The following is an 8,390-nucleotide window of genomic DNA, read 5'->3' as shown; positions in this document are numbered from 1 at the left end:
GCCTAATCGTTAAGAATTTGTAAGGCAACTTATGTGTCTCTAGGACATGGAATAGTGGAGATGAAGTTACATCCTCCCACTACCCCCACTGTCTTGTTTTCTTTAATGTCTTTTTTAAAATAAATAGGAGATGGTATTTCTTCATAAAAGGTAGAAAATTAATCTTTCGACTTTCAGCATTGTAATTTGAAGTTATTTCAAGTGTAATCTAGCAATCTATTCAACTTTCTCCAACTAACATCATCCTTGTTTCTACTAACTTCATGGTCCGTCAATTATCCTCTAGCTTTAGCCTCTAGTACTTTCTCGCGTAGAAGGTAACTTTTCTAAAGAGGGTAGGGCAAAACAAATAACTTAATAGCCAAGAAGTGCTATAAGACCCACTACGTTGCCACCTTGTGTATACATAACAATATGCCATGTCCATCCATCGCAAGTTTATATTTTCTAGGCAGATCACAAGTAGAAGGAGAAGTATAAAACTCTAGGGAAAAAGGTAATGCTAGCATGCATTATGTGCCCCATGCTTACAAAGTCGAATTGTGTTGTATGGGCTTTGAAGATGCGGGTGAACATGAAAGCACGAGGAGTGTGCTTTGTATTGCATAATGAGGATGTCAAAGAATGATACGGTAGTATGAAATTGGTCATGATTTATGAAGTAGATTTGGTGGAAGTGATGCTTATGCTAGTGGAAGAGGATTCAACAAAGGAAGTGTGGAGACGTTCTGATCGATGCATATAAGTGTTGAATGAGTGAACAAGAGAAGTTTCAAACGTTGATAAGTGACTTCGACGTGAACTTTATGGATGAGAACGAATCGATTGATGAGTTCACCATGAGGCTGAACACGATTGTGACTAATTTGTTGCAACTTGGATAAAACATCCATGAGATTATAGCGGTGAAGAACTTTTGTTCGAGCAGCCTTAATTTATGAGATTTTTGCATATTATAGCATCTCCAGTGATCTACAAAGTATGTCAATTGTAAAAGCTGTAACATCGGCGGATCGCAGTCGCAGTGAACCATGGGGTGCCCCCAAGTCCTGCCATGTATCATCCTAACACTTTCATGCCAAAAATGGCCATTTTGAAGTTAAAGGCCTAAATGGTCATAAAGTCACTTCAAGGGCTAAAAATTAAATTGCAATGCTGCAAAAGGTTCCCAAATGGACCGCTACTTATTAGTTGAGGGTTTGATGAGAATCAACAATGGCAGTGGCCATCTTTTATGCCGACGGTCCGCTGCATAACGCGAAGTCATCAATCACATGTTGACACGTGGCGAATAATGATTCACCAAAGAGTAACACGAGTCAATGACTCATCGCCCAATGGATGTTGCTAGTACCACCGACGGTCTGACGTTGACCGGATAACTATCACATTGACACGTTTGACACGTGTCTGGTAACGAAGGGGCGTAGGATGACAATGGACCGCCACCATTCTCCCGATTGTCCATCGGGGATTACAAGGCCTGGCTAAGGCTACTCATTTGGGACATCAAGTCCCGAAGTTTATCTCATAATTCGTTGATCTAGATGTTGCGGTCTAATAAAAAACAAAAGTAAATCAGTGTCCTGTTCACCTTAAACGAGTTAGAGTAAGTATGGTGTCAAACCACGAGGAATATGTGGTCAGTGTAAAGTGCAACTGATTCCTAACATTATGAACTAACAGTTTTGGAGTGTTGATTACACTAGAAGTTTTGTATGTTTGAAATAAACAAATCACTTGACATGTTGTAAACAATTTAATTAAAAAGACAAATCACACCAAGGGTTCAAGCAGGCAATTAAACAGCAATTTCATGTCATTTAATAATTTAATTATTAACAAACGAATCTGGTTAAGTAGACTACTCAAATCTTAGGCATCAACAAATGTAAACACATGATACTAGTAACCAAAAGTTCCTTGCTAGTGTAACCCAATAAAGGATAAACGTATGCTTTATCACTCAACTAATCAGTAAAACCCTATGAGACACATATCACAGCAATTGACAGACTAATCGTTCTGATTGAAATAAACCTAAACCAACTGAATGCTAAACAATACCAAGCATCTATACTCATAGATCATTAATCAATAATTACAAATAGTTCAATTCTAAAACATGAGAAATACTAAAAGGTTACAATACTCTACATCTCCGGTATGATTTGAGGAGACTAACAGCTTGTCTTCATCAATAGATCTTCAATTCTGATGATAAACGCCATTTGGAATGATCTCTCGATGATTGGAAGATATGGAAATCGTCTTTTGGCTCCTAGAAATGACTAGAAGTTGTGATATCTCATTAGGGATCGTAAATGGAAGTTGTAAACAAAATCCTAATTTTCTCGTTTTTCATGACATCGCTTATCGCGATGTCATCTCCATAAGTCCATCGCGTAGCGCGATGGACCAAAAGTCAACAAATCCCATAAAATGGTACATCGCATATCGCGATGGACCCTTTCCACCCGTCGCGTAGCACGATGGGACTCTTTAGCAGGAATTTTTCCGTCTTGCATCATTTTGCATGTCGATCATCCCGGTCCTTCATCTCGTGCTCGTACAAGTCCAAATTATTCGCATTAACAACATGTGATCTGTAACACAATAAACAAGTATGAAGTATCATTGTTCGTAAAATAAACAACTAAAATTGTACAATTAACGCACTAATATATGAACACAATACCCAACCATCATTTGTGTTGACGCCCCTCGAGCCTTGATAAGTGTTCCATAGTTCCGAGTCCCAAAATGACGATCAAGCGAAGGTTCTACCCATTCACCGACGTTGTTACCCTACCTCATAGCTAGTTACCGAGCTTATATAAAGTAAGGTTTATAGCATTAATGAATTATTGAAGTCTAAGCTATGATCTTAGACGAGGTTATAGTCAAATCTTGAAATAACGAAGTTAAAACTAAACAAAATAGTTGTTTACAAAGATCTTGACAAAATGAATGTTAACATCTTTATAATCAATGAAGACTAGTCAAATAATAGGCTAATAGCCTAGCTATTGTGATAGCTTATTAAAGGAAGGTGAATGTTTTATAAGGTTTTAAACTCGATTAACGAGATAAATGTTTTAAACAAGTTTGACCTTCAAAACTAGATCCGTGGGGGACTAATATTACAATATTAGATCATGGTATCTAGCATAAAACCTATGACTGATGTAGGTTAAAGAAACATATTCAATTACATGAGAAGTGAATTTAGAGATTTAATACCAAGTGAAGACGTTAACTCTTTTCAAATATGATTAAAAAAATCTAACATATGGCTTGAATGGTTCTCACAATGTTTGATGTGAAAAAGTAATTTAGTGACAAAAGCATTCAGTCATTAGTGCACGTATAGTTAGATCCAAGTTATACATGTGTTATGGATGAAAATAATAAGATTGAACGGAAATACTAGTGTGTACCATGGTTGCACTCTCGAGTGAAACAGTCTTACTGAATGTGTAGATGTACTCATGAAATTACGAGTAAGTGGGTTTTAAATTCATACCTAGATAAAATCTTTTGGGTCCGTTAATGTTTTTCATTAGCTAGCGTACTATTTTTAAAATGTTTTTAGGTAATCAGTGATACTAGTGGTATGTGATCAAGGAGATAACTCACCAAAACCGTGTGCTTTCGTTGTGTAACTCCTTGTAATGAAAGTTTCAAAAGAATGTTTTCCAACAACAATGGTATTTAAGTCTATGATATATATAAAGTAAATATTTTATTCAAACAAATTTTCGCTTTGATAAAATGATCATTGATATATTTATAAAAACTACTACCAACTATGATCACATACCTTGCCCATAAGGTTGTGTATGACATGTTGGTATCAGGGGTACATGTTTTAGCGAATTAGGTGTTTGGGTGAGCTTCTGAAAATTGTTTATTTGCTTTTTGAAAAGCAAAAGTTTTCGGTAAACAAAAATTTATGTGTTGAAAATTTTCAAAATAAAGCTTTTTCAAATTATTTTTGTTTTTCAGAACGCAAATAAGCAGTTTTTGAATCTCACCTAAATATCCCTAAGATTGTTTTTTGAAAAGTAAAATAACACTAAAAATTAAGAAGTATATTAAAATTTCAGTCAATACATTTATATACTAGAAGCACAACAGCCACCACACGAACCTACAATTCCGTTTAAAATTTCAGTCAATACATTTTTATACTAGAAAGTGACCGCATAGGAGGCATTAACTTTTTAAATCAGCACCCGCCCTAGCCTTCATCATTCATTCGTCTTCCCCGACCATCACCAAACTCTAGTCACTGCAATTTTAGCGACACCTAAGGAACAATGGCATAAAACCACAGCAGTGGCCAATAAGGGTGTGCATGAAATAAAAAACGATCCAAAACTTAAATAACCGAAAAAAAACCAATCCTATATATCAGAATTGAAACAAAAACTGACGGGTTGGTTTTATGTTTATTTAAAAATCAATTTTTTGGTTCGTTTTCAGATTTGCATGAAAAGTGACTGAACTTATTGATTTTCATTATTTATTTTGAATTTTAAGTAATTTATAATAATATAATATATAGTTTAATCTAAATATTTTAGCATAAATTTATAATAAACAAATAAAACATAAACTAACAAAAATATTTAGGCCTAAATCAATTACTTTTTGCCAAATTGTTTTGCCCAAAATTTTCAAACCCATTCAAATTTCTAGAACACCCATAATATAAAATCACAATAACAATGATTTTGATGACAAACGATTAGTGTGCGTGTATGTATATTTTATGCCTTAATTTTTATTTTTTTTTGGAACGGCCGACTAAGTAGCGCTGGGTACTCCGTACACGGCCACCCTTGGCTAAAGGTAGCCCGAGCCGGCCACAAGTCCGGACGGACGGAGCCCCTAACGGTTCACCTATTGAGGGATTCCCCGGATAAAACCCGACCCTCACGCCCGCCAAACGACACGACAGCAAGGAGCGGGTAAAACCGGGTGAGATCAAGACTCGAATTCTAGCAAGCCAGGTCATCCCTCAAATCCATTATTTTATGCCTTAATAATTAACTGATTGTTACTAATAAAATAAATCAAACAGAAAGAGGGGGAGGGGGGGGGGGGCTTGATTAAGGGGCATAACCTTAATATTTTATGCCTTTTTAATTAACTAAATTTGATAGAATCATTGATGACTAAGGGGCGTAACCTTAATATTTTATGCCTTTTTAATTAACTAAATTTGATAGAATCATTGAGATCCACGGGTATTTGTTCAGATGGTTCCATAAGGCATTACTCATTAGGACACAAAACATCCACAAATTTGCTAGCTATAGTAAAATCATGGAAATCTTATCAACCATACAAACTCCTCTCCTCTCTTTGTTTTCATGCATCATTTTAGTGATTTCTATTTATGCCATATGGATTTCATTTGATTCCAAGAATATAAAACACCCACCACCATCTCCTAGAAAACTTCCTATAATCGGAAACTTTCACCAACTAGGCTCAAGCCTTAATGTCAACCTCCAAATATTGTCCCAAAAATACGGTCCACTCATGCTTCTTCACCTTGGCAGCATCCCCACGCTTGTAGCATCCTCTGCTGAAGCAGCCCAGGAGATCATGAAAACCCATGATCTTTCATTTTCTAGTCCACCGAGCTTAACTGTGCCCAATATACTACTCTATGGCTCAATGGGCGTATCATTTGCGCCTTATGGGGAATACTGGAGGCAGCTGAAGAGCCTTGTGGTTCTCAAGCTTCTAAGTAATACGCGAGTAAAGTCATACCAAAAAGTGAGAGAAAACGAGACGGATCATATGATTGTGGTGCTTGGAGAAAGTTGTGGGACTATCTTGGATAGGAGTCCACGTTTGCTTCACTAACAAATAACATAATTTGTAGAATTGCCCTTGGAAAGAAACTTGATGGACCAAAGTACAAAGATTTATTGAATAGGTTTGTGGATACATTTACTGTCTTAAGTGTTGGCAGCTATATTCCATGGTTATCATGGGTAGATAAAATCATTGGTTCAGTAGGAAAAGCAGAAAAAATAGCTAAAGAATTTGATGTGTTTCTTGAAAAGATTATTGAAGAACATGTCAACAAGAAAAATGGGGAGGATCCTAAAAGTATTGAAGAAGAAGACTTTGTTGACATTTTACTAGATCTGCAAAAGGATAACACAACTGGCTTTACCCTTCACAGAGATTCCATTAAAGCTCTTATCTTGGTATGATATCTCCGTCTTTAATCTTTAATATGAGGAATCATTAAACCTTACTATCGATCGATCTTCCGTCTAGTTTTCTTTACTATTGATGATTTAGGGGCTAATTCTAGAAGTGTAAATAGTTAAACAGAAATTAGTAGAAACATTTTGACAAAATTATATTACCAAATTTTTTTATTGTAAATCTTTTATTATATATTATCATCTGATAGAGAGAATGACAAAAGATTTCATTGAAAAAATCATCAGAAAACTAGAGAATATATAATACACCAACAACAAAAAACAAATCATGAATTCAAAACAACTCTTAACTCCTAATTAACTTAAAACCAACAAAGATTGTGTTCCTTGTAGGAGGTATTTTCAGCTGGAACTGAAACTACACAAACTACTCTAGTGTGGGCATTGAGTGAGCTAATAAAAAACCCAAGAGTAATGAATAAGCTCCAACAAGAAGTAACAGAAATAGCACAAGGAAGAGCCATGATTTTCGAGGAGGATTTGGAAAGAATGGTGTATCTTAAAGCTGTCATAAAAGAGGCTTTGCGATTGCATCCTCCGCTCCCACTTCTTCTTCCCCGAATATCAATTCAAGATGTAAAACTAATGGGGTATGATATTGCAGCAGGCACACAAGTGATTATGAACGCTTGGGCAATAGGAAGAGATCCTGCCTTGTGGGAAGAATCGAATGAGTTTAGGCCTGAGAGGTTCTTGAACAATTCCATTAACTATCAAGGGCTGCAGTTTGAATGGCTTCCATTTGGTGCGGGACGACGATCATGCCCGGGTATTCAATTTAGTGCACCTGTTATTGAGCTTGCATTGGCAAATATCGTTTACAAGTTTGATATGGCGTTGCCAAATGGAATGAAAAATGAGGATTTGGACATGACTGAAGCATTTGGTATTACAATGAATAGGAAGTCCACGCTATTGGTTTCAGTGATTCCTCGGTTCTAGTGGATATGTAATACGCCGTGACAAAATTATTACTTCATAAAATGTTGTTTGAAGAATTGCTAGATGGAACCTTCTAGTAATTTGAAGAAAATAAATTCTTATGGAATGTTGTGTGATTGAATTCCAATACTTTGTATAATGTTGTGAAAGAAATTTACCTCAAAGCTCATTTATATAGTAAGGGCATCTATAGTGGGTCTTTTACCCACGCCCAAAACACCGCTATGACACCCAAACATTGCTATGGGGTGAGGCGTTTTTGGCAAAAATGGGCTCTGGCGTCACAGGGAAATGTCGTTGAGGCGCGACTTTCAAGAAATTATTTTTTATGTGGTATTTAGTAAATATAATTAACATAAAATCAGAAAAATAAGAAAGATATGAAGATAGGCTGCTATAAAGTGTTACGGATGATAATACCCTAGTTTTATATAAAAGCCATCTTGTTTAATTAGCCCCTTATGTTTTTCATATTAACAATTGCTCCTTCAATTATTTGAGCAAAGGTGAAATGAACCACCATGATTGCAATACATTTTTTTGTTTATACTTTTTTAATGTTGAGCATTATATATTCTTATATAAATAATTTATGAAATATAAAACAATATGTAAATGAAACATTTAAAATATTTTCTATATAAAATAATTAAGATATGTTAAAGAAAATGATTAGCTAATGATCGAAGGGGCTTCATTCCATTACGGGGTAAAAATGAAAAATGTCTCACCACTTACACGAGATGACGGACAAAAGGAGTTTTTGGAAACCCATCATAATAGATGCCCGAAGGTGAGATCATTAATTCTCTAAAAGATTATGCGTGAAACCCATAAACATTTCACTAGTTTTAGAGAGTTAGTTATCATAATTTGATTCAAGATTGGAAGTTTAGAGACTGCAATTCTATCTCTACCCTATGAACACATTTAGTTCAATCCATCTCGACAACAAAGTCAGGATTTTGATCACACTTTGTATCAGGGTATGATAGGATGTATTTGACTGAAAGTAGACCAGACATCGAGTTTGTCACTTCACTTGTGACGTATGCGCAACATATCAAGCATCTTCAAAGATGTCTCATCTTAATGCTATCAAGAGGACTTTCAGGTATCCCAAAGCCGCACACAACCTTCGTCTTTGGTACCCAAAGACACCCTCCTTTGATCTACTCGGTTTTTCAAATA

General features: G+C 35.7%; 1 pseudogene; it reads left to right on the top strand.

The window, feature by feature from the left end:
• Window positions 1–5,334: 5,334 nt before the first annotated feature.
• LOC143571960 (cytochrome P450 Tp4149-like) lies at window positions 5,335–7,199 on the top strand (annotated as a pseudogene).
• The last annotated feature ends 1,191 nt before the right edge of the window (window positions 7,200–8,390 follow it).

Source organism: Bidens hawaiensis, unplaced genomic scaffold, assembly GCF_021521415.1.
Source record: "Bidens hawaiensis isolate Kalapana, Puna unplaced genomic scaffold, B.hawaiensis_p1.1 tig00025638_1, whole genome shotgun sequence".
Lineage (NCBI taxonomy): Eukaryota > Viridiplantae > Streptophyta > Magnoliopsida > Asterales > Asteraceae > Bidens > Bidens hawaiensis.
This window is presented reverse-complemented; position numbering and strand designations above follow the sequence as displayed.